The sequence below is a fragment of the Pogona vitticeps genome, chromosome 5, assembly GCF_051106095.1.
Source record: "Pogona vitticeps strain Pit_001003342236 chromosome 5, PviZW2.1, whole genome shotgun sequence".
Lineage (NCBI taxonomy): Eukaryota > Metazoa > Chordata > Lepidosauria > Squamata > Agamidae > Pogona > Pogona vitticeps.
The window spans coordinates 103,951,204-103,978,533 of NC_135787.1; the positions used below are offsets into that span (position 1 = coordinate 103,951,204).

The 27,330-nt window shown below is 42.4% G+C and overlaps 1 protein-coding gene and 1 long non-coding RNA gene across 14 annotated transcripts in view; one reads left to right on the forward strand and one right to left on the reverse strand.

Moving 5' to 3' along the window:
* Positions 1 to 2,855: 2,855 nt before the first annotated feature.
* LOC144589484 (uncharacterized) lies at positions 2,856 to 27,204 on the reverse strand. Its single transcript, XR_013545625.1, has 2 exons — positions 27,032 to 27,204; positions 2,856 to 4,834 (listed from the first exon to the last, which is right to left on the reverse strand). It is a non-coding gene; the product is annotated as an uncharacterized LOC144589484 (long non-coding RNA).
* Positions 25,855 to 27,330, forward strand: part of SHISAL1 (shisa like 1) — a 108,224-nt gene continuing 106,748 nt past the window's right edge. For 4 of the 13 annotated variants that reach the window (XM_078394198.1, XM_078394191.1, XM_073000846.2 and 1 more), the window contains exon 1: positions 25,855 to 26,062. The gene's annotated coding sequence lies outside the window, so the exon portion shown is untranslated. Of the gene's footprint in view, positions 26,063 to 26,924; positions 27,279 to 27,330 lie in introns of those variants that run through there. The other 9 variants (XM_078394192.1, XM_078394196.1, XM_073000848.2 and 6 more) reach the window with 3 other exon arrangements.

Sequence of the window (27,330 nt, forward strand, 5' to 3'; positions counted from 1 at the left end):
TGGAGTGGCCCCTGCACCTCCTACCCCACCAAGGCATGGTGACCCCCTGGCTGCACCTCCTTCTCAGAACAGGGCTGCACAGCCCCAGTCCCACCAGAGGCCAAGAGAGCTCCTCAGTGTTTTGGGGTGCCCACCGGGACCCCAAACAGGGGCTGGGTGTTCCTCCGACAATCCTCCAGTGCACAGATATTAGCATACCCAATGTGTGGGGAAGGCAGGGAAAGCAGGAAATTCAAACTTTCAGTTAGTGAAGAGGCTGCTTGTCTGCTTCCTTGCTAGTCCAAGCAGTTAGAAAGCTGAGAGAGAGACCTGGGACTGCCTGGTATTGTCATTTTAAAATGTAAAATTTAGTTTAAAAGCTGCTTGTTAGTGCTTGGGTGAAAAGATGCTCCATTTGAGTTGAAACCTGCTTGTGTAGAAACGTGCATACTTGCTTTAAATTCTGCTAGTTTTGCTTTAAAAGCTGCCTGGGAAGCCATTCAGACCAGCACCGATCAGCTGTTAGGTGGGGAGAGGGGAGGGGGAAGGAGCGGAGAAGAGCACAAAATGACTGCCTTCTGTGTGCTGGCTTTTAGCTGTTTGGTGCTCTTTTTCGGCTGTTAGGCACTGTGAAGAGCCGGGTTCAGTCCACAGTACCTGGTAAGTGACTTTCTTTTATTTTTTTTAAAGTTTCTGACATTTTCCCCCCATAAGAATGCATTAATTAATTTTCAATGCATTTCTATGGGAAATTTGGATTTGACTTGCAAACTTTTCAACTACGGTGGTGCCCCGCATAGCGACATTAATCCGTTCCGGATTAATCATCGCTATGAGGAAACATCGCTAACCAGATCGAAAAAAACCATACGAACGGATTAAACTTGGTTTAATGCGTTCCTATGGGACCCAAACTCACCGTTGAGCGAAGTTCCTCCATAGCGCCGCCATTTTCGCGCCCTTGGTAAGCGAGGGCAGGGCGCGAAAACACTTGCGGTGGCCATTTTGGGTGTCCGGCGGCCATTTTGGAACCGCCGATCAGCTGTTCTAGGAACATCGCAATGCAAAGATTGGTAAGCGAAACGCTTACCAATCATCACAATGCAATTTTCACCCTATCTAACCATCGCAATGCGGTCGCATTAACTATCTAAAAAAAATAGATCGCTATGCGAATTCGTCGTTAAACAGTGCGCTCGTTATGCGAGGCACCACTGTAGTTCTGGGCATCTAATAGAGAATGTATTTCCAAAGGGTGTTGCAGCAAGGAAACTAACTGTGCTTTATGAGCCAGAACACAAACTTGGTTGCTGATCACAAATTAACCCTGCATACATAGGAAAGCAAAATTCAGTCTTACTTTTAGTTGTTTCCAAGTCCTTATGGTTGTGGTATCTCTTTGATGTATCTAAACCAGAACAGGGCCAGGAAGTCTCAGAGACAGAGCATAGTTATTTGGTTACTGTTTTTGGAACAGAGTTCTTGCCTATAGCACATATTACATTTTCTGATACAGAAGTTTGAAAATTAAGAAAGTCAAAATTCTTAGTGACTTTTAACTGGATTACAGTACCTGCTTCCTGATTTCAGCTACTATAGTTTGTATTCATTTTTTTTTTTGGCTCGCCAAGAACATTGTTCCTGGCTTTGTCTTGAATAACCTGTTGTGCCTTGCATGCTATAAAAGTTCAATTACGTCAGAAAACCGAGATTTGGTCTTATGCTGAGCATGTGCTACTGCTGGTGAATGGGATCAGGTTAAGCTTTGTGTTGCTGTTCTTTTGCATAATCTAAAGTAAATAAGGAAAACCATCTGTTAAATAGTTTGATTCCACTATTTATCCTCCACACAACTAAAAGGGAACTCTCAATGCAGTGCCAAATCAGACAAACCATTTTTAATATAGGCTTGAGCTGTAACTGGGCAGAGTTGCACAACAATCTCATCTGTCATTGAGACATTTCTATAAGCATGGGGAGGAGGTGGATTAAAGGAAATGTAAAATATAGGTAGTGTGGTATAGGTCTTATTACTGGCTGATAATGGTCTATATGTACTTGACTTAAATTTATGGTACACAAATTTATGGTACATAAACTAGAGTACACAAAGCTTTAAGTCTCTCCATTTGTTAATGACAGTGATAATGGTTCTTAATGCCACAGTTGATTGCTGTTCAATTTACATGGTTCAAATGTTATTCTGTTATAGTTTATTAAATATTTTATTACACTATTTGGTTCAGAATATTATTTCCTGTGTTCCTCCTCTAAAAATTAAGTGCATCTTAAGGTCAGGTGCGTCTTATGGAGCAAAAAATATGGTACATCTGGGCCTGTGGTATAGTTGGATCCTTTAGGAGAAAGGCAGCATATATTTTTTAAAAAAATAAAAATAAGAAATAAATAGTTATATTTAGTAATATTCCATGGGATTCCAAAGATTTGCTATGAGGAACTCTTACTCAAGCCCAACACATTTCAAACACGCTCAAAGAAATGCAAAGAGCTTGCTGCTATTTGACATTGCCACTCTCTGCTAACTGGGAACCAGTTAGGACTAAAAATGGGAAACCAGAAGCAGAACTTTGGGTGTCAGTCATTCAATATTTCCCACCCCCATTGCCCTATACTGAAACACAAGGCTCCGTTTTGGTTGTGGAAAGAGGCACAAAGAAATCTACCGTGTTTCCCCAAAAAGAAGACAGGGTCTTATATTAATTTTTGCTCCAAAAATGCATTAGGGCTTATTTTCAGGGGATGTTTTATTCCCCCCCCCCATGTACAACAATCTACATTTATTCAATACAGTCATGTCATCTTCTTCTGGTTGCTGCACAATGGTGGAAGGTGGGGTTTCACTTAACTTGGTATTATTTTTGGGGTAGGGCTTATATTATGAGCATCCTGAAAAATCATACTAGGGCTTATTTTCAGGGAAACGGGGTAATAAAACTCATATCCAAGAAGCTGGGATAAAATTTAGCTTATACAGTAGGTGAGCCAATTACAGCCAAATTATCAGTAGTACCTAATGTTTGGAGGAAGATGTTCTCACTTCACAGTCCCATTTGGATGATGTCACATGTCTGTTAACCTGACTAACAAGATTAGGAAAACTATTCCAAACCACACCAACAGAGGTGGAATCTGAAACCTACACCTCTGACCTGAGTCTGCAGCCCCCATTTTGAAACTTCTTTTAACAAGAATGTGGAGAAATGGGATCTCAGCTTTTAGCTGGATAAATTAAACATACTGTCATTCCTCTGACGCAAATGGACAGTGTGAGCAATGGGAAAACTAATGCTACAGGAGGTATGATTTTCACAGCATCCAGTATCCTGATTTTCAAAGGGCTTTTGAAACCACTGAGATCCCTGCCCAGATAACCTATGTACCCTGGGGGCACATCTTAAAAACATACATTTTGGTTACAGCAATACTCCATTCCCTGCTGGGTTCAAAGGGAGTTTACAATCCATTAACAAAACAGGCATTCCATTTAGGAGCTAAGTGTGCGTATTCTCTCTATCTGTTCCCTGGAGCCTTGAAGCCTGAGCTAAGGAGAAGGAAGGTCTGTGGCTCACATAGGAAGGCTGGGAGTTTATTCTTTTAAGTTAGCATAACATATAATCTTGGAGTGTTCCTTTCCTATTTGCTATCGGTATCCACATTTTGGTAACCTTGAAATGCTTATTTTGCATTGGGAATAACCTGTTTCATTCTATTATTTTTCTTTAGATGTTTTCTTCCAATAAATCTTTTAAAACCTGCAAGTCTGGTTGCCAGCTAACAGAAACAGGTAGCTGTATCTCCAGTCTTAAACTCTTGGCCACTCTGCTGAAGGGTACATAATTTAAGGGCCCCTAGTGCCTTGAAACCTCAAAATCTGGGGTGGTGGCAGTCAACTAGAACAAGGAAATATGCCCAGGTATTCACAATTATTTGGTCCTGGGTCAGAGAACCCTTAATCTGAGGTTAGATGGGGAACATTTGTTAAATGTTCTTGCAACAAATTATCTCAGCAGGACAACAAAACAATTCGATGATTTTGAGTGCAGCCCTGATACATGTTTTCTCAGAAGTATGGCGCCTTACTCCTTTGTGTATAGAATTACAGCTTATGTTACTGATATGAAGAGGAATTGCAGAGCAGATATGGATCAGACAGGTAGGCCCACAGCTGTCATTAAATTTCATAATAGTTGAAATTGGTAAGATAATTATTGTACTCATCATGTGTATAAATAGGCATCAAGAGGCAGAAAGAACAGTAGAAATCACTGCGATTAACTCAGCACATTTGCTCTTTGGATCTCTAGATCCACTTTGTAGTAACAGTAATTAATGTATGGTTGTTGTAGAACAATGTTCAAAATAGAAGACAATACATATGTATGATATCTGTGAGGTTAAGCAAATTCTGAAAAGGCAAATTGGACATACTGAACTAGCATGCATCTTTAGCATTATCCCTGAACAGCCACTATTTTTTGTGAGCATATAGAACTCAGAATTTTGCTGAGCCGGCACAGATTCATTTATATTTTTCTACATCACACATGCGCATAGACATTCATATTCCATATATAACTATAAAAAGAACAGAAAACTCACAATATAAATGTAGAAGAAAACAACACCTTCAAAAGTCACAGTTACATTGCCCAAAGAACAATGTCATCCATTTGGTATGTTACAACTGTTGTACTTTTTTAAAATAGCAAAAGAAATAATTACAAGTAACTAGTTAATTCACCTGAAATATATTAGATGTCGTCATCTCAGATTCACCTCTGCCCTGGCTCCTGCAGGGCACACAAACACACAGCAGGAATGAGTAGCTGGTGGTCTAGAAATGGGAGGAAAGCCAGCAGCAAATATTGTCAGAATATCAGAGGAAATGAAAGCGTGTTAAGAGAAATTCATTATAGTTCACGAAGTAATGAGAAATGGCACTTCTAGCCTGGTCAGAACAAAATTATAGAATATTCCCAATTGTATGCAACATCAGATCTGGCCTATCAATAAGCAGAATGTGGCAGCTGCTTCAGATGGCAGCTGCTGGCAAACAGGGAGGAAAAGTATAACAGAAACTTAGAATTGAAAAGGATCTTGCAGGTCATGTAACCCATCTCAGTGGGATGGGACTTAAACACTCCTTATCCTTAGCTTCCTATTGCATAATCCCAACTTTCTGCCATTAAAGTTTTAAATATAGTGATAGCACAAAGGCTAATTCAAAGTGTCCCAGTCCTTTTTGCTCGCCAAGCGGCTTTTGTTCTCTGCCACCGGGTGTGTCTGTGTGTGTGTGTGTGTGTGTCTATGTTTTCAAGCCAGAACAATTGAAACAGATTTTTACCCATGCAGTTAATTGTGCTACATTCTTGTAAAGACAGGGGGCATATCTGTAGGCAGCATTTCGGTGACATAGGCAGTTGGGGCATGACGTTCAGGATTGGGGGAACACGCCAAGCATTTGCAATCTGTAGCAAGCCCACAGATGTCTGGCAACATTGCAGAAAATGGGGGATCTGGGCAAAGATGTAAATTATATCTGGCTGCTGTAGGGACATAAAGAACACGTTATTAACCTTCTTTCTTGCAGAAGAGAAGGAAGCAATTGAATGAATGGGCCTTGTGAAATCAACACTTATGTACATCCCATTAATTCAATGGGCCCACTCAAGTTGGGACTAAGAAATGAATTTAGTTTTTATTACAGGACATGAGGTGTTGATTTCATTGGGCTTATTACTTTTGAGTAAATATGCTCAGGATCATTGTTGGATACACGCTTTTTGAAAAAGCATGGAGAGAACATGTGAACAGCTAGCTAATAGCTTGAAAACCAGGAGGAAGCTGGAAAAAGTTTCCTAGAGATGATTTTGGTTCATCGACGTTTACTGTTAATTAGTATTTCTGAACAGCACTCATTTAGAATTTATGCTCATTCATTGGTTTGCAAATGTTTGGGCAGCAAAAGCCCAAGGGATAACTCCTCCATCTGCAAGCAGTGGGCATTGGTATTTAAGCAACAAAGTTCAATTCTCTAAATTTTCTGGACCGAACTAAGTGGAGTTAATGCTGTGCTTTCAACAGCTGGCCACTGCAAAGCAAAGGAAAGATGGAGACTAATGATTTGTAGGGAACTTCCCCGAAATTATAATTAATCTGTCTTGCTTCAAATGGTTGAAATTTCCAAATGCCACCAACTGCATTATCAAACAGAGCCAGTCTAATTTAGATAGAGCTCCATTCACCACTACAGTATGAATCATCACACGTGCACCCAGAGTGCCTACAGTCCCTATGTCTGCGAAAGCAAAACAAAACGCCCTCCCCCAACACATCTTTCTGGAAGAAAACAACTGATAATTTATTTTTCAACAACAGTGCTTCCCAAGTCTTCAGGGCTAGAACAAGTAAAAATAAATAAATAAATCTAAACACATTAGCATTTCAAGAGGGAGCTGGCTGGATAGTGCAGTGGCTGAGGTGTCTGGCTGTGGAGTCAGAGGTTGGGAGTTCGATTCCCCACTGCGCCTCCTAGGAGAAGAGGCAGCCTGTGTGGCCTTGGGCAAGCTGCACATTCCCAGGACACCCCCCCCCCCAAGAAAAGAAGAATGGCAAACTACTTTTGAGTATTCTCTACCTGGAAAGCTCTGGAAAAGGGTTGCCATGAGAGAGAATTAACTTGATGGCACATTATTAATTTATTATTAAAAATGTGAAGTAAGATTGAGTACTATCCAAGATATTCTTGGCTGACATCGATTAGCAAAAGTATCCACCTTTGTAGCAGTTCCACCCCCTACTCCACGACACTCTTTTTAAAAAATCTTGCTTTTTAACTTCCTCCCTCTCTCTCACACTCCGGCTCAGTGCTTTTTCAGCCTCCTCTCTCAAAATTGTCCTCTTGAAGGAGAATTTCTTGTCCCCTCTCCTAGGGCTGCTATATTTTCATTCTCCAAATCCAGACAGCCACATTTACATATTACACAAATTATTTGGTCATTATGCAAATTGCACGGTAAGTCTTTAAAAAGATTAAATAATAAAAATCATTGGTTTGAAAGATATATATTTACATTCAAAGCAATATGAGCAATATACTATAAGCGATTATGGCCAGGTAGGAATCTCAAAGGTACGTAGGCAAGCATATGTAATTATGAATTTTAGAAATGTTGATGATGAATAATAACATTAGATGCTTTTGTTTCTAAGGCACATACATATAGATCAAATATGTGTGAATTAATATAGTGTTTTTATAGATAAGATCAGATATACAATATTCTTTTTTTCTGCAAAAATGGAGATTTTTGAGGAATGTATCATTCTGGCTTAGATTTTATTGGTGGATAAGCAACTTTAAAGATAGAATTAGGAATGTTTGTGATGAGCATTGAATAGATGGTAATGCAGGTGAAAGAATTTATAAAATTATTACAAATTTAGAATGTTAGATACTAATTGAGATATTTTGAAATAGAGATACGAAAAATAATATGAGTATGTAACATGAGGTAGTATGGAAATAGGGTATAAGATCTACTGTAGTCAGAAGTATATAATGGATAAGTATGTATGGAAAATACGTCCCCACCTATATGTTGTGTCTGTCTTAGATATTTCTTTGTTTTGTCTTAGGGGTTTTTGTTTGTATGTATGTAGGTATGTTTTAAAAAAATAATAAAAACCTTTGAAAAAAAGACTGACCCACACCTACACTTTGATTACTTTCCAGAAGTTAGAAAAGTTACTTTTAAAAATTACAGCTCCCAGAAACTCTCAGCCAGCATGGCCAGTAGGATTCTGGGATTTGTAGTCAAAATAATAAACTTATCTAAACTCTGCTACTTTGACATTCAGCAGCAATCCTGCTGAAGCTGCTTTATAGATAACAAACAAACCAACTTTCTTGAGTTCTTTGCATGTAATGTGCGTGTGTTCAACCCGTCCCCAAGAGATTTTGTGTACTCCTCTGACCTCTTTTCCTTACTGAAAGTGAACAAGTACCATTGCAATGCACGCATAATTTAATCCACCCCTCCTCGTCTCCAGTGCAGGGGAAATGCAATTACAAAATACAGAAAGCTGTTGCGATTGAATGGAAAGAGGATAAGAAACAGCCTTTACCCACTGCACTTAATACAAGCTTGGGTTGTTAAGGCACTCATGGTTGTGGACTATTAAATTAACCCTTTAATAGCAATGCCATTCAATCTGGCAGCACACAATATGAGTGTGTTCACTACAGAGCACAATGAGTCATCAAACTGACTGCAAGGCAGTAGCATGCTTGTTTCTTGCAAAACAATTGGGCATAATTGTGATTTAAAGTTTTTCCTCATCCAGGCCAGCTAATCGTAGAAACAGGCACCAAGACATTACAATTCAAATAAATTCCAGCCAACTGAGCAATATGGCAACTATACTTTCCACTCTTTTCCCTTTCTTTCCTTTTTTCCTACCTACAGTATATTCCCATTCCCAATGTTCATTCAGCCTTTTCTTCTCTTACATATACCAGGCACCAGGATTCTTATTTCTCATTTTGCTTGTGTACACACATACACACTTGGAGCCAGGAACAGGCAAGGTTCACCAGTCAACTGGGCTTCAGAGAAGCAATGGCTGTGCTATTCCAGTAGTAGAAAAGTCAGGTTTAAGTAACTGAACCTCCATAGTTCCATTGCCAAACTAGCTGCAAGCATTTGGACCAACCCTCAAGGCTTGTAACTTTTCAGGAGACCCTGAATTTTGAAGAGATCTTTTAATTTTGGAGAAGCCATGTTACTGCTAGGGGGCATACTGTCTGCCACCTAGTGACTCCATGTGGTACTGCAGGCTGCAGCAATACCACAGAATCTAATTAATTAAAAATAAAAATAATTTAAAAACAATAGTTCTGTTTTTAAAACAAAGTAACACTGAGGGTACAACTAGAGAGAAAAGGAAAACAAAATGAAATTGGTGTGCATTACAGTTTTTAAAAGCATGTCCCTTGTAGCTTCCAGTGCTGAAATCACTCTAGCTGATAAATAAGATAAACAACCCCACTGATGCAGGAACGTGGTGGCGCTGTGGGTTAAACTGCAGAAGCCTCTGTGCTGCGAGGTCAGAAGACCTGCAGTCGTAAGATTGAATCCGCGTGTCGGAGTGAGCCCCCATCACTTGTCCCAGCTCCTGACAACCTAGCGGTTCGAAAGCATACAAAATGCGAGTGGATAAATAGGTACCACCACGGTGGGAAGGCAATGGTGTTTCGTGTCTAGTCGCGCTGGCCACGTGACCATGGAAGATTGTCTTCGGACAAATGCTAGCTCTATGGGTTGGAAACAGAGATGAGCACCACCCCCTAGAGTTGGACACGACTGGACAAATTGTCAAGGGGAATATTTACCTTTACCTACCCCACTGAAAGAGTCCATGCTGCACTTCCCCACTGATTCAATTTCCCCTGTGATCATAAACCTATCCTATAAATATCACCCTCTTCCCTGTCCCTTCCCTTCATCACTCCATCTGTATCCATCCTTCTCAGGTGAGCTACTGTGGTTGCCAAGCTGTCATGGCTTTTAGCGCATATATTGGGAAGAACTACTATCCATTTTCCACACAATAATAGTAACATTCATGTTTCCACACAGTGTGGAATTATAACATTCATATCCCTACAGTGTACTACTGCTTGGACATAATTATTTTTTTCTAAAGCGACAGAGCAGTGCATTAATTCAACAGGTTACCATCCTAGTGAAATGAACTATATTTGTCGATTTCATTTGGTTCCCAGCCAAGTGCTCAAATTAGGCAAGAAGTGGGGAGTGGGAAGAAACAAGTTGCTAAAAACAGCAAGAAACATTGATTAGCTTGGTTAATTTCATATATGTCCCAGCAAGGCTCTCCCCTTGTGGCAAGAAGGCAGAGAAGTGAGAAGAGACTCGTAAGGCGAGGAACATTAACTAACTCATCTACACCTCAGCAGATTATTCTATCATAGCAACAAGGTGAGAATGTTGTCCTTCCCCCATTGAATTCTGAAGGGTGAGACAGAAAAGCTCCATTAGTAATCCAGCAGTGATCTACCACAGCTCTAAACCTGACAGGCATATTAGGAAAAAGAGTAGAAAATAGTAGAAAAATTGTTTGGAGGGAGACCTCGGACACTCACTTGAAGGGCTTTTTCCTAACATTATATCCTCCCCACTGGAGACATCAACATCACTGTACCTGTAGAACAGGCCCACAATTCCCTCTTTGGACCAAGATGAGTGATCAGAAATACCAGAAATGGCAATGCCAGCTGAACCAGTACAAAACAAACAACTCCTGACAACTGAACAAAAAGACACTAACTGCACTGAAAAAAGTGCAGCCTTTGGCATGATTAGCTCTATATCAGTAGTCACAGGAAAATGAATTTATTTTAACCATTTCAACTCTAATACAAATTGCATGGCATTCTGCAATGTAGACACACCCTGAGACATATGTTGTGAGAGGGGAAAGTTTCAGATGTCTAGGTTTCAAGGAAAGTTTCAAGTGTCTTAAGTTTCAAGGTCTTGGAGATATGGTGGAGAAAGACAGATAGGCAATTTCTCTCTGCATCTCTCTTCTGTTACAGATTACTTGATCCTCTGAGTCTTTACTGTCATTTCAGTTCAATGTGTCCAGGATTATAGACTGAGTTTTACAGTTTTACTGTATGAGCGTCATACTGTATACATTATCTTAATTCTTGCAATAACTCTAAAGGAATCTGATGATACTTTCAGGGTTTGTTTTCCATGCCAGGGCAAGTTCCAGAGCTGAATACAGTAGAGTTGCCCTTGATGATAGTTCAGAGATGTCTTACATTTGTCATTCTTTCAATTATTAGCCTTTGGTACACAAAATTTCCATCAATGCTCATGGAAAATAAACTAATTTGCGATATACATTTGGTTACTAGTTCAAACATGTTGTGCTGCAGAACACGTAAAGGATGTCCTTCAGATGTCTGATCCATCTGACAAATGCCCTAGTTACAGCCCACTTAGATTACTGTATCCCACTCTCTACATGGGCTTGCCTTTAATTGTTTCAGCTTCATCTGAAGAGACATCCTGTTCTCTTCATTCTAACATCGCAGTGCCCTGCATCAACAGTGTGCAATAAAGTGCTTTTCAGAGCACTTTGTAACACACAAGGGGTCAACAATGGATGTGCCACATCAAATAGCAATACTTTTTTTTTGGGGGGGGGAATTCTGAGAATGGTTGTCCAAATATCTTTACCAAGCTCTGCTAATCAGAAGTGGAGCAAGGGGACAACTTTATACTGAAGATTCATTAACTGAGGAGACATGGAATTTGTTATGCCAGCAAAGCAAAAGAGTTGCCACTGCCATGACAAAGAGCTGACCATCATAATGCATTTTTAAAACACAACTAGAGAGAGATCAGGATTGAGATAACGACACATAGGGCATCAGGTTTTGAACCTTTTCCTCAAACAATTTGGGTGTAATTCCTACACTACTGTTTGCCCTGTCAGGAAGGGAGCATCAGAAATAATAAAAGGTTACCTCCCAAATCAAACTGTGGGAGGGTGAATGAGCGCTAGAAGGTGGGGAGATGATAATCATCATCATCACCACCACCACCACCACCACCACCACCATCACCATCATCATCATAAAGCTGCAGAGTTGGAAGGAACCCTATGGATCATCAGGTCCAGCCCCTGTTAAGGAGGCACAGTGGTGAATCAGACTCTGGCTCCACAGCCAGATTTATTTATTTGTTTGTTAAACTTATATGCTGCCCATCTAGACAATGTCTACTCTGGGCAGCTCACACCAAATAGAATAAAAACAATTGAAAAATAACAACAATATTTCAACAATAAACAGTCATTCAAGATGGAGGAAAAAGAATAGATTAAGTGGTGCCCTGAGAGAAGGCCTGCCTGAATAGTCAGGTTTTAACTTGGCTTTTGAAGATTCCCAGCGAATAGGCCCAATGGATCTTGGAGGGGAGATTATACCAAAGACAGGGAGTCACCGCTGAGAAGGCCCGGTTTCTTGTTGTTTTTCTGGACCTCCCTCGACGTCAGGCTCCTCAGCTGCCTCTCTTGGCTGGAGCGAGTGATATGAGTAGACATAGGTGGGAGAAGGCGTTACACCAAATATCGAGGTCCTAAACCATTTAGGGCTTTATATGTAATCATTAAGACTTTGAAATCAACGTGGAAACAAATGGGCAGCCAATGCAAGGCGGCCAGAGTAGGGGAGGTATGTTGATGTTTTCTCACCTCACTGAGAAGTTTGGCTGCTGCATTCTGCACCATTTGAAGCTTCTGCGTCAATGTCAAAGGTAGCCCCACATAGAGCGCATTACAGTGGTCTAAACTCGAGATTGCAAGCGCATGCACCAGAGTGGTGAGTGCCCCAACATCAAGATAGGGACACAACTGGGGAGGGGAGGAGCTTTGTCGTGGTGCAGCCAGCAGCTTCTGGGAACAGCTCCCAGAAAAAGCTGGAACCACTAGGTCTGGGATCCCTCTAGAAAATGGGGGATCGAAGGGGAGACCAGGAGAGGTCTCTCTGAAGCAGTTGGTGAGCTCCAGAAGATAGAAGATAGGGCAGCAACTCGATTTCTCTTCCTTCTGAAAATTCACACAAGCACAGACCAAAGACGGGAAACCATTTTGGCAGATCAGCCAGGAGAACTCCACTGCCGAGAATAAGAGAACAAGAAGCATGGCCGAAAATATACAATAACAAAGTAAGTGGAAGCCTTTGATTTATGAAAAACCTCATTAAAATGAAAAAGAAATGAGAGTGAAAATATTTGACCGAAAGAAGATAACAGCGGCACATCTGGCTTGCCAGCCCGCGCCTTCAAAAATGAAAGAAAACTTGACTTTTAAACAGCAGGCTGGTTCAAGGTCAAACTGATAGAACAGTGAGACAGAAAAATCTGGTGTTTTTGGAAAAAATCCCAGAGAAAATAATATTGGACAGGCTTTAAGGAACTTAAACTTGGTGAATGCTGTATACCTGGATCTTTTTCCTCAGATTGTGTGGGACACTGATAGCAAAATCATGCAGCGTTTTCGGAGAAGGAGAAATAAGCTTTTGGAAGTTAAAAAAAAAACGACTGTGAATCACCAGCGATATGATCCTAACTGAATAGACTGAGGAGTTTGATGAATGGCACTTTGATAACACAACCTTGCTGGGCTTTTGAAGGAGGAATAAATTTTTGGAAGTAAAAAAATGGCCTGGAAATCATCAGCGAGACACATAACTGAACAGGCTGAGGAGCTTACAAAACCAGGACTGGAGTCTGATGGATTATAACATCTATTGGAGAGATCGACTTCCTGTCTCTGCTGTTTAGCCAGGACTTTTTCTTGGCTGGACTGTGTAAGATTCTGATAATACTGCCACGGCTGTAATTTAAATTATTGGACTAAAAGCTGGTTTATATACTATAATATCTGGGTAAGGGGGAGAAGAAGTATCAAGGGGAGGTTGAGGATGATGGGTTTGGTCTGTTGATAAAATAGTGGAAACTAAAGAGCATTATTTATACAGATCATACTCACTGGAAAGATGGAAATGGCCCCTGAAAAAATTAGATATCAACTGTCAGAGACTTTGTTAGATAAAGAATGGCAAGTTATCATACAAATGATAATAATAACAGGATTTAAGCAGGTAAATGAGCGTCTCAGCCAGATTGAAGATTTGATGGAAGGCAAATCATCAGATGTTAAACAACAGCTGAAAGAACCTGTATTAACCAGAACTGTGTTTATTGAGTGTGATGCCAGGTAATTTAGAGGGGATTAAGTGTTACCCAGTAAGCTATTTAGCTACAACAGTCAGAAAATGTGAGGTTAAAAATCGGGTTACTGTCCTGGATTTGTCCTTCCCTTTCAAAAAATGGAAGAAAAAAGAGTCACAGAAACAAAAGAAGCATATTGAGAAAATATGGGAAGTGATTGAAATGTATACTCTTTCAGGCCTGCTGAATGTATGTTCAAGAAAGAGGGGATGTATTTTACAATTGGTCTCGGTTTCCTGATAGTGTTGGAATAACTTAGATTCAAATCATAACATAATTCTAAGTGGAAAGCTAGTGGGTAATCAAACAGTTAAAAAAATAGAAAGTTGATCTTTTATTGAAAAATGAATAGATTGCATGCTTGTATACTTAATATGAATAGATTGGATGACTGTATATTCTGTGTTCTCCTATCCTCAAAACCCTTTTTTCATCCCTTCCACTTCCTTTCACCCTTTGTATTCCCTACCCTATCCCTAGTAGTTTAAAAATAAAATAAAATTTAAAAAAAGATAGAGATGCAACTGGGCAATCTGCCAAAGATAGAAATAGGTGGAGCGGACCACCAACACCACGTGAGTTTCCATGGTGAGCGCCAGGTTCAGATGGACCTCCAAGCTATGAACCTCAGTCTTTTCAGTGAGAGTCACTCCCACAAAAGAGAGGGAGTTTCCCAGACTGCCAATGATGGGGCTACCCCCCTCAGGACCTCCATCTTGTCTGGGTTCAGCCTCAGCCCATTTTCCTGCATCCGTTGCAGTAGTCTCCAAACAGTGCTGAAGGGGCAGAACGGCATCCACTGTGGTTGGAGAAAAGGAGATGTAGAGCTGAGTGTCATCATCATACTGATGGCACAATGCCCCCATGCCCCCTGATGACACCACCCAATGAACTCATATAGATATTAAACAGCATTGGGGAGATAATCGAGCCCTGCAGAATTCCACAATTGAGGCTCCATGGGGCTGAAATTCTCTCCTCAAGCTGAACTCTCTGAGGATGATACTCCAAGAAGGATCAGAGCAAGGCAAACACCAGGCCACCAATTCCCAACTCGGAGAGCCTCGTCAGGAGGATACCATGGTCGACGGTGTCAAAGGCAACTGAGATATCAAGGAGGACATTTTACCCCTGTCGGCCTCCCTCAACAGGTCATCCAACAGGGTGACCAATGCCGTTTCTGTACCATGGCATGGCCTGAAGCCCGACTGGAATGGATCCAGTGCATTTGTTTCATCCAAATGAACCTGAAGCTTATCTGCCACCACCTTCCCCACCACTTTGCTAATGAAAGAAACATTGTTGATGGGCCTATAATTGTCAATATCATCCAATACCAAGCTTTGATTAGCCAGGCTGGGCAAGGGTCAAGGGATGAGGTGGTGGACCGACAGCAATCAAGTGCTTTGACCACAATATCTGGTGTCACAGACTGAAAGAGATCAAGACTCACCAGGCGCTGGACTTCTCCGCTCGATCCACTGTATCCAAAAAAGGAGAGAGCTCCTGGTGGATGGCCTCCACTTTAGATTTTAAAAATGCTGCAAATTGGTCAGGTGAGATACTAGAAAGAGGCCTGTCACTTAGACCAATTCCAGATAGGTCACAAACTATACAGAAAAGTTCCGCCTGCTGATTTGAAGCTTCACTTATCCAGTTAGTGAGGTGAGCATGACTAGCAGCCCTTACCTTAGCAAGGTAAAGGTTAGTTGCAACCCTGACAGCTTTCCAATTGTAAACCGTTAGGCTCTTTATCCACTTGCACTCTAGCCTTCTCCTAATTTCCTTCATCACTCGTATGTCCTGACTGAACCAGGATGCAGGCCGAGCTCTGCATTGGAGAGGGCATTTAGGAGCAATTGTGTCTACAGCCCTGGTGGCGGCAGTGAACCAGCCTTCAACCAGAGCCTTGACAGGAGCACCAGTCAGATCAGCCGGAATCCCTCTCATGGCATCCTGGAATCCTATGGGATCCAGTAGCCTTTGAGGGCAGACCATTAAAATAGATCCATGCTCCCTGCGAGGATGGAGAGCCACTGCAAGGCTACATTTTATTAGGTGGTGATCAGACCATGACAAGGGAACCGACACAAGGTCAGTCACCATCAGACTCATTCCAACTGGTGGAAAAAACCAGGTCTAGCATGTGAACATCCACATGAGTGGGGTCGTTAACATGTTGGGACATGTTCAAGGAAGCCATGGTTTCCAAGAACTCAAGAGCTGGACCAGAAACCTCTGCCTCCGCATGGATGTTGAAGTCACCCAAGACCAAGAGCCTCGGGGATTCCAACAGTGCTGCAGAGACAAAGTCCACCAGCTCCGGTAAGGAAATGGCTGGGTCGCGGAGAGTGCGGTAACACAGCAAAATCCCAATACCATCCCTGGCCCCTATTGACATGTGGAGGGCCTCCAAACCCAGCTAGAGCCTAGTAACCTGCAGGGTATTTTTATATACAATGGCTACTCCCCCCCCACCTCTCCAGTCTGCCCTGCCTCAGATGCCTAAACCATTTAATATTTAAACCTTGATGGACACATCTTTGTTATTAAGGCTGCAAGATAAGGGTATGCTGAAAAAAATGTACCAAGTTCATGGACTAAAAAGAGTGTGATGTTGGGCTGAGACTTGGAAAATCCAAATTGTACTCCCCATGAAAGCCACTGGATGATGTAGTCTATCTTTTGGTGTAGTCCGTCTCTGTCAGCCAGATGCACCTCACAAAGTTGTTGTGAAAATAAAGAGGGGAGGAGAAGAGCCACATACATTACTTGGAACTCACTGGTGGAAAGTTGGAATATACTGTAAATAAAACTAATAAACCAATAGGGAAGATCTGTTCTAGGGGTCTAACTAGGGATTTCATGAACTGCACAGTTCAATCTGGCTGTTAGGGTACTGGACTTCAGATTTATCTATTAGAAATGCTAATCTGTTCTAGTTTCTTTGGTTCAAAACCTAAGGGCAGCCTACAGTTCCATGGTAGAGAGCATATGACTTCTCTGTGAAAATCCCAGTTTCAGTTCCCTGCTTGGAAAGGATCTATGTGTATATTTACCCTTTCAACAAAATGAAGCTGGAGAGAGAGTGAAGGTCATGGCATGTTGGCGTTCATAAGTAACTTTGTAAGTAAACAGTGTTCTTCCTAACTTTGCTATGCTATTAAGGACTGGGAAAAAATTATGTAAAACTAACATAATAAATTACACTTTCCTCTGGGTTTCAGAGTATCATCATACACAGCTGGAATGGGAGCAATAGTAAACACATGCATACATCCCATTAAGAAATAGAGATCTTCTCAATTTTTGACCTTGCCATACTCATTAATGATACCTTGTAATAGGAATAAGGCAGATAAACCAGTTTCCTCCCTTTATGTCCTAGCCCGTTTTTTCTCACTCAGGGAAACAAAAATGTTCTATTTCCATGTATTCTTAAAATAAGCCTTTGAACTGGGTGCATTAAATGTTCCCAGGTTTGCCAACTTTTTTTTTCATTCAGTCCTTGCTCCTACACATTTAACAGCGGGCTCTCTGCAGAATTTGGCAGGTGGTAGGCAATGAATCTCTTCTTGTTACTGAAACCTTCACCTCCTGATTTCTGCTCTTAAAGGCCAGAGGTGATAAAGTTACATCCCCCATCACATAAATTGTAGGACAGAGAGACAAATATGTGAACAGAGAGAGAGAGAGAGACTTTGTGGTATTTAACTCTCACAGGATGCTCTCTGAACTCTGAATTAACTGGGGATGCTATTTATTCCATCAGCCCTACAGCTTGATATTTGCAGTAGCAAGGTGGGGGAGGAGACATGTTTGAAATAACTCATTATGTTTAAGCCCAACCGATGGACTCACAGCAGCTTACTGCAATTTATTTCCATTTCATTTTATATTAACCTGTCCCTAAGCAAAACCAGCTGGTTGGCTGCATTGATACCAGAAACTATAGCCTGCGTCATCATGTTCCTAGGAGATGCTATTCAAAAGAAGCGTCTTGAATTCATCCTCAGAACAAATTTTATTTGCACTCGCTAGGTTTACCTACAGCATTAATTGAGGCCTGCTTGGTTGTATGGACCACAGGCAAAAATGCAGGCTGTCTTCCTTTACCATAGCAGCTTTGCCTTGATAAGCAAATTGTATTCTTTCATCCAGGAACATGGCTCGCACTGTAAGCAGTGGTATATTTAGTACTATTGGCAAAAAGAAAAAAACAGTACAGTGTACCCTTGACTTACAGATGGCTCGACTTACAGACTTTTCGAGTTACAGACTTCTCTGGCTGCAAAATTTAGGTTGGACTTGCAGCCAGAGAATCGACTTACAGACCAGAAAAAAACCAAAATAGAACAAAAATGGAACAAAAACGGCCGGTTATGGGATTAATTGGTTTTCAATGCATTATAGGTCAATGGAGACTCGACCTATAGACTTTTTGACCTACAGCCACCGTTCCAATATGGATTAATTCCGTAAGTAGAGGGTCCATTGTATTAAGAACAGTACTCCAGAAGCACCTTGTAAGGCAGCTGTTACCAAACTTGGGGCCCAGATGTTCTTGGATTACAACTTCTAGAAACCCTACTGGATGTGCCAGTAATAGCTTCTGGGCTCTGTAGTCCAGGAAAATATGGGAGCCCAAGGTTGAGAACCGCGGGACTAAGGTATGTGTGGAAAAAAATCAACAGTGGAAGATGAATTTCTCAGAACACAGACTGCCAGAAACAATTTATGTTCACCTTCGTGGAACACAGAAAAGTGAAGTTTAGTCCTGAGCGTGTTCTCATGTTGTTTTAGGATTATGCCAAGAGGGTCTGGTTGCTGCCCCTTATGAAGTAATAATGAACACCAGAATTTTCTCCAGTACTTGGGTATTCCCCAGCAGACAATCTGGAAAGTTAACTAAAGCTGTACTTTTCAAAATCTCTGCCTCTGAACAACTGTAGCCGTCTGGCTCACCCTTTTCTCTTTCTACTTCCTGGGCTTATCATCCAACCAGAAGAAACACTGCAGTGGCTAAAAAAGGCTTGCAGTAGAGTTTGGAAAGTTATTTTTTAAAAAGCAGTACAGAAATCTTTATTTTTCCAAACTAACCAGTTAGTTTATTAATATACTATTTTTTACTTTTTAAATTAATTTTAAAAAATCACTTAAATACAAAATGGTCAAAAATTTCAAGTGACCGCACCCACCCACCCACAAAAATCCCTCAGTGATTTAGAAAGTAGTGACTAAAGATGATTCATCATACCATCAAAAGTAACAATGTTACCAGCCATGACCTTTTATGAAAATAATACCAGTGTCCTTTTATTAAAGCCAAAGCCATGCATTACAGGTTAGCATTGTTACTTATTACTTCCAGTCTGTCTTAGAAACTACTTAGTGGTTCTAAGTTGATCCTGACAAAAGTACCCCTTTCCCACATCTGCCTTTTATGCATCCACCTATACAGTTACACCTATTTTCAACTGCACCATATTCATTTATTAAGCCTTCTCCCTGGATTTTGACTGGAATTGTCAACATACTAAAAATGAAAGACTTACAAAAATGCAAGCATTATGCATGAATTTCTCCCTGCCCTCTCCATTGCTGTCCTCATTGCTCTCCATGGATCAAAGAATGACTGTCTCCAGTGAGGCGCTCGCTGTGTTCATGTAGGCTCCTCACATGTTCTAAAACAATTTGGAAAAGTTCCTTTTTTGGACTATAGCTTTCCCAAATCCTCAGCCATTATAGCCGCCTGATAATCCAAAACAAATAAGTTTTCCAAGCTCTGTCATTGAAATTCCTGGATCTACACCTGCAAAGCAAGTTCCCCTTCAGCTTGTAGAGAGCAATGAGGATGATGACAAGAGGTGACAGGCAAAGCATGCTCATCCCATCTTCCCTTTTGTGCAATATGAATTGTGCAGAGAAAAAAATAAGAAAATCTAAGATGATCAATGGATACACCAGAAGTTAAATGCTCTAAATTAAGCTGCCACTGCAACTGAAAGAGGTATTGCCATCTAATGCAGTTTTCCATAGTGCAGTTAGAGGTAGGTTTCTCTGCTATGCAGAGGCAGTCTATCTGGAGGTTTGGATGGGTCCATGTCTCCTTTAACGACCCACTCCCTTCCTTCCCATTAGCCCCTTGTGCTTTTAAAAAGAGATAACTTTCCCCCACCTAACTACCAGCTCATAATGGCATAAAACTAAATCACCACATGCAATGTTTTTCTGTGTCTAGCATTATGTGTCACATAATTATGTGTCACATAATGCTAGCTACAGATAGCAGCTACAGTACTGGATTGTAACTAGGAAGATTCAGGTGGAAATAACTCAGTAGGAAATTCACCATGTCACTTTTCTCCAGTGACTTTTTTTCAACCTGTCCTAAACTACTTGTTAGATTTCTATCCCACTTTTCCTCCAGTGAAATCAAGGTGGGACATATGGCTTTTCTCCCCCTCACTTTATCTCTGAAAATACTTCGTGAGGCAGGTCAAGCTGAGAGACTGGCCCAAGGTCATCCAATATGTTTCATGGGCAAGTGGGATCTGGACCCAAATCTCCTGAGTCCTAATCCAAAAATCCTCAGTCTACGTAACTCAGTATGAGGTAGAATTTAAAAAATGACAACAGGGAGAAGTTACAACAATGCTAGATGCAGCTGTGCTTTAGATTGCTCCTTTAGATTGCTCCTCAACCAGAGAACTGCAATCAATTTGTACCTTCCATTTTGGAATGTTCTTGTGCCTCCATTCCAAAAGGGTGCCAGACCAACTACATCCCAGGTCTCACTCCAGAAACACACACCCAATAGCTAGATTGTATTTCACACTTTAAATAAAACCCTTCTAGACAGTAAAAGAAATTTGATCTTGGCTCTTTCAGAAAAAAAAATGAACTTGCTGGATAAACACTGTAACGAAGCTTGACATGGTAAGAAGCAGTAGGAAAGCTTGGAGAGTACTGAAAAGACTGGGCAATGATCCAGACAAAAGATCACTATGCAAATATAACCCGCAACCAAATAGAATACCAACTGCTCCTGGCAGGGAAGAACAATGAACTCATAATAAAAATAAAACATCAAAGGGACATCCAGAGTGAATCCAAAGAACTTCTTACTACCTTCAGACTGGCAGGACTAGAGGAAGCCATAAGATGTAGGAATGCCAAAGTGGTGGAACTCGATGATATCTGAATTGAGGCAGGTTAAATATTTTGGGCAAAACACAAAGGTATAACTCATTCAACTCTTTAATAACTGCTGGACAAGCAAAGACATTCCAAAACTATGGCATAAGTCAGAAGTAATCACTATACTGAAACCAGGCAAAGAACCATCAAATCCCAAAAGCTACAGGCCTATCTCTCTACTATGATACTTATATAAAATGCTTGAGCAAATGGTATTAAACCATCCAGCCACTAAAACTGAACTTCTTCTAATTCCAGAACAGGCAGGCTTTAGACCTGGCAAGAGCTATACAGCTCAAATCTTAGATCTAACCCAGCATATAGAAGATGGTTTTGAAACACATAAACTAACTGGAGAATCATTTGTCAGCCTTACAGAGGCGTATGATAATGTCCACCATCAACTGCTGCTCAGAAAGTTCTACCTCCTTACTAAAGATCACGGAGTAACAGAAATGTTCTCTGTTCTATTTCAAAATTGAAGGTTCTTTGTTGAATTTCAAGGGAGGTATAGTCACTGGCAAAATCAAGGGAACAGTGTCTTTCACAGGATAGCGTCCTTGCACCGTTCACAAAGTCCAGGAGTTTTGTCTATACTGATGATCTTGCTTTGACAGTTCAGATGGAAACCTCTGAGGCCGTCGAGCATCAGCTAACCTCTGCATTAGATCTTTCCTTATATTATAAAAACAACCAGTTGAAACCAAACACTTTAAAAACACAGGTCTGTGCCTTCCACTTAAAGATTACACAAGCCGAATAGAAGCTCCAAGTTAGCTGGAAAGGCAAGATTTTGGAACACTACTCTATCCCAAAGTATTTGGGAATTACTTTGGATCAAACTCTGACCTACAAAAACATTGTCTAAACACCAAAACGAAAGTTGCTGACAGAAATAACATACTTAAGAAACTGGCTGGGTCAGCCTGGGGTGCACACCCAGAAACAATAAGAACAGCTTTGTCCCTGTGGTGCTCCACAGCAGAATATGCTAGTGCTGTATGGAACAAATCAGCACATACCAAACAAGTGGATGTAGCTGTTAATGAATCATGCAGGACTGTTACTGGTTGCCTGAAACTGACCACCATTGAAAACATCTACAGTATTAATTAACTGGCATTGCCCCTCAAGTAGTACATGAAGAATGAAATAAGGTAATAGAGCACCAAACCCATCCAAATCCCTAGATGACATCTAAAATTGAGGGAGTGTTTTCTGCACACATCTCAGACTTGAAATATTAAACAAGAAGAGACTAAGCACAACCTACAGAGAACAAAACAGCACACCTTATTGAACAGATGAATGCTGAAGAGTGTCACCAACCAGGACAAGACCCTAGCTGGACCATATGGAAGTTACTTAATAGGCACTGAAGTGAAGTAAGAAGATTTAAAAAATATAATCAAGTAAAATGGGGCTTCTTGAATAAAGGACAAATCTTCTGTGACTGTGGAGAAATTTAATCAATGCAGCACTTATGTGCATGCAATTTATGCCCCATCACATGTACAAAAGAAGATCTAGCAAAGGGCTGAGATAATGCTCTTGGAGCAGCCTGCTTCTGTTCAAAAGTAGTCTAATTATCATAGCATTTTAATTTGTTTTAATTTTACCCATTTCAAATTATGACCAGTTCCGGCCGCAAAATTTTGTGTCGACTTGTGGCCAGAGCTCTGAGTTACAACCAGAAAAATGCAGGGGGATTCAAATTGCTAAACAGTTGGTGGCGAAGAGGCTGCTTCTTTGCAGCTCCTTCACCCCAGCAGTTAAGAGTGCGCAATCAGAGGAGGCTGGTAAGGTAAGGTGCTGCTTTCTGCTTTTTAAAAACTGTTCTGGGTGGGTTTTGGGCTGGGTGGTGGGATTATGTTTTTATGCTGTGATGGGTCTTGCAGGGTTTGTTTGTTTTTTGGGGGAGGGGCTTCCCAATTTCCAATAGGTCTTATGGGGTTTGTTCATTTTTTGGGTTTTTCCTCCCCCCATTTCCGATGGGTCTTGTGGGATTTGTTCACTTTTTGTTTTTTTCCCCCCATTTCCGATGGGTCTTGCATGGTTTGTTTGCTTTCTGCTTTCCTTTTTTTTTGCATTTCCCATGGGTCTTGCACAGTTTGTTTGCTTTCTGTTTTACTTTTTTTGCATTTCCGATGGGTCTTGCACAGTTTGTTTGCTTTCAGCTTTGCTTTCCCCCCATTTCCGATGGGTCTTGCATGGTTTGCTTTCTGCTTTGCTTTTTTGCATTTCCGAAGGGTCTTGCACGGTTTGTTTGCTTTCAGCTTTCCTTTCCCCCCATTTCCAATGGGTCTTGCATAGTTTGTTTACTTTTCTTCCCCCCCCCCTTTTTTTTTTGGCTGGAACAGATTAATCGCATTTCCAATGGGTCTTGCAGTGGATTTTTTTTGGGGGGGGAGGTTGGTGATTTTTTTTTATTTGGTTGGAATGAATTAATTGCATTTCAATGCATTCCTATGGGAAATGGTGCTTCGACTTACAGTCATTTCGAGTTATGTCCAGAGTGTTGGAACCCATTAAGTTCGTAAGTTGAAGCAGCACTGTATATATAAGTTATATACATATACATCCATAATTTTAAATTGTGCAATGCTCTGATATGAATAAAGATCCAAAAATCTCATCACTGTGCCATTGTTTCTAACCACTGAACCCTGCTTACCTCTTCCAAACTCAAGCCTGTGGGTTCCTTTAGGAAATAAATCCATCTCATATTTTATTTCCTCTTTTCCTTCCTCTACCTTTCCCAGCATTATTGTCTTTTCCAGAAACTCCTGTCTTCTCATGATATGCACAAAGTAGGACAGTCTCAGTTTCAACATTTTTACCTCCAGACATAGTTCAGGCTTGATTTGATCTAGGACCCACTTGTTCAACTTTCTGGCAGTCCAGGGTATCTACAAAGCTCTCCTTCAGCACCACATGGCAGACTTTTTTTCCTGTCCGCTTTCTTTACTGTCCGGCTTTCACACCCATACATGGTGACTAGGAATACAAGAGTGTGGATGATCTTGGTCTTGGTCTCCAGTGCCACAGTCAGGATTTACCCTGGTATTTTAACATGTTTTTCAAATATTCTTTTAAAATGAATAACTGGTTCTTAAAGGATTACTAAATTCTCCAAAGTATGTCCAGTAGCTGAAATTCTATTTAGAAAATAATGCTCTTAAACCAGGATATACACTTAATCCCAAGAATCAACATTAAAAAAACAAGGAGAGATAAATTAGAAGGCAGGGGAGGGAGGAGAACAGAGAGAATGACATCTAATGCAATGTATTGCAATGATAAGATTATTCCCCACTGTCAAGTGATCATTTATTAGGAATAACAGTTATTACACGAAGGGCATATCCCTCTTTGAAAAACACACACAGACTTTACATCATAGATGATTTCCCGCCTTCATATTTTGGCAAGTCTCACATTGTTCAATTGGCAAGTATAATTATAATTTGTAAATCAAGCTATTAAACAGAGGCTACAATGTGTGTGCCTGCAGTTGCGTGTACATACACACACATATATAAATGAAAGTTGATGGAAAGTCCTACTAAAACAAATGCAAGCAAAAGGGAATATGCCTCATTTATTCCAAATTTTGCCAAGTCTCCAATTTGGAATTCATGTCCCACAGTTCTAAGTTTTCCAGTGAGGATGCACCCAAACGATGGTTAAGACAGTCCAATCTGTTCCTGTTTTTTCATGATAAGGACCGCACTAAATGGAATGTCTAACTTGCATTTAGAATCAATGCTTCCTAATGTGGGTAAAGGTAACTGTTCTAGCATGTGCTTTCCCTCACTTACTGATCTAGGTTTGCAGGGTAGTGTATTTCCTGATTGGCTATCCAGAGATAAATATGGACTTAATTTGCATCTTTGATTCCTCTTTGCAAGAGGTCAAATGTCCTATTAGCAGGAGAACACCATCCCTTCAACATTTGTTTGTTAAATTCTGTCTCACCCATCTAATGACAGGCTACTGCCCTGGGTGGGTTACAACAAAATATAAACATAAAATGGAAACATTAAAAAAAAAACCCACCTCTATAGACCATTCACATAAGCAGACAAATGTACACAGATCCCTAGATGTCAAGAACAATAACATAAATTAAACAATTAAAGAGTTGATCAATACTTAAATAAGATTCTCAAAAGTCTGGTTGTTCCACCTCTTAAATCTACAGGAGTTCGCCTGTCAATCTACTTTTAGAAGCAAGATAACCCCGGAAGAAGCAGAAGAGCCTTCAAAGCATTTACTTTGCAAGTCTCACAATTTACTGGGAAACGGTTAGCGCCACTAAATGCAACGCGATTTGCTTCCCAGAGCCCCAGAACGGGGCTCTTCAGTGCGGATCGTACTGCACCCCGTTCCAAAACTAAAACGCCAGAGGAGTCCGTGGTCAACACAGACCCCAGAAGAGCCGGACGTCACTTGCGTTACACCCCGAGCCCGGCGCCAGGGATCTCGACTCTGAACCCGGGGAGTTTACTCCTGCCCTTGTTTCAGAGCTCTTGCTTGAGCTCTCCCTGGGCACCGTGAACCTTCAGGGTTGGGGGCTGAAGGAGTCTTCCCCACCCCACCCCACCCCAGGTGGAAAAGGCGCCAGGTTGGCCCTCGAGGGGCGCCTCGCTCCTTCCCGCCCCCTCCTCGCCCCTTCCCCACTCGGCCCCCCGCCCGCCTCAGCGGGGTGTGCCGGCTTCTGGCGAGGCTCCGGTTGGCGCCCGCTCGGTGACGCGGCCTCCCGCCTCTTTCTCCACCCCTTTCCAACAATCCGGAGCGAGCGGGCGAGCGGGCAAGCGGGAGGGGGGGGGGGTCGCTGGCTGGAGAAGGGAGGGGAGCGGGTCCCCTTTGCCTCAGCCATGGGATGCGGTCTCTGATCCGCCCTCGCCGGATAAAAAACAGCCCCCGGGAGGCAGGAGGAGGAGGAGAAGTCTCCCGCCTCGACGCCGAGCGGTGATGTTGCTCTCGGCCGCGGCCGTCGCTTCCCCGCGGGGGATCTGCTCGCCTCTCAGGTGGGTGAGCTGTCCCTCTCCCTCGCCTCGGTGCGCGCCTCTCCCTTCAACCATGAGCGCTGCCTCGCTTACATTGCCCCCCTTCCATCGCTGGCTCATCCTCTCTCTCCTCTCTGGCACACCCTGGAATCGCGCGCCGGGTGGTGCAATTCCCTCGGAGCGGACAGGTTCTCTTAGGAACCCGCTCCACGGAACTCTCTTCCAAGTGAGCAGGGAGGAGAGCTCTCGCGCGTTTCTCCCGGGCAACTGCTCCAAACGGGTTCGGCGCGCGCTCGGTGCGCTGAGAAAAGCAACCCACCCGCTTCTCATTCATGCTCTCGGCTGAGTTTTCCTCCCTTCGGGAGAATTCTAGTCCGCCTCCCGGGAATCGGGTCCCCAAGATCTCTGTCAGTCCTATCCGCCAGTTTAAAACCGGGCTCCCCAGATAGGCAACCCTGGCATCCCTCCCTCGGCCTTTCTTCCAGCGGTGTACCTGGAGTTCTTCAGGGTGGGAGTGAGCCTGGTGGACCTCGCTGCGTCCTACTTTTGAGTAAACCTGGGGCAAGTTTTCTGGAAAGTTTAGGATGGAGACGCTCCGATGCCTTGGACTTACTCCCAAGTAAGCAAGCGCAGGCGGGCAGCCAGACCTAATGAAACGGGTGGCACTTGTTTGACAACCAGGTCTCCGGTGGTTCCGGTGTAGTGGGGATCGCAAGACTCTCCCCATTACTGGCAACCTTAGTTTGGTGCCATCCCGTTGCGAGGCCTCTCCCGAGCCCCCCTCCCTCCCGTCCCCAGGTGTGAGGTTCTCCAAAGCGAACCTCTCTCGACCAGGGACGCCGCCTGGCCGGCGCTCCCTTCCCTTTCCCCCCTTGGCGGCTTTGCTCGCCTTTCGCCACGCCCCCCAATTCCTGATCCGGTTTCCCCCGCTGCTGCTTCGGTTTGGGAACCGAGGCGCGTCAGCTCCTGCCAAGCGGGCTGGATTCCTACCGAGTTGGGACGGAAGAGAGAGAATCCACGATGGAGGGCGATCCCCAAAGCAGCTCCCTTTATTCCGCACCCTAAAAGGGCCGGGGGGGGGGATCGATATCTGCCTTTGCCGCCCTCTGCCATGGAGCCTCGGAGCCGAGCCTCGGGGTGCCGGCGGGTAGGAAGCGACCCTCTTTGCCTCTCCCCGGGGCGCCCGGGGATCCGTACTCGCGTGGGATCCCCCTAGAGGCCACCCGCTGACCGGAAGGTAAGTGTAAAGATTGGGGGGGGGAGAGAATCAAACGCCAGAATGGGGATTT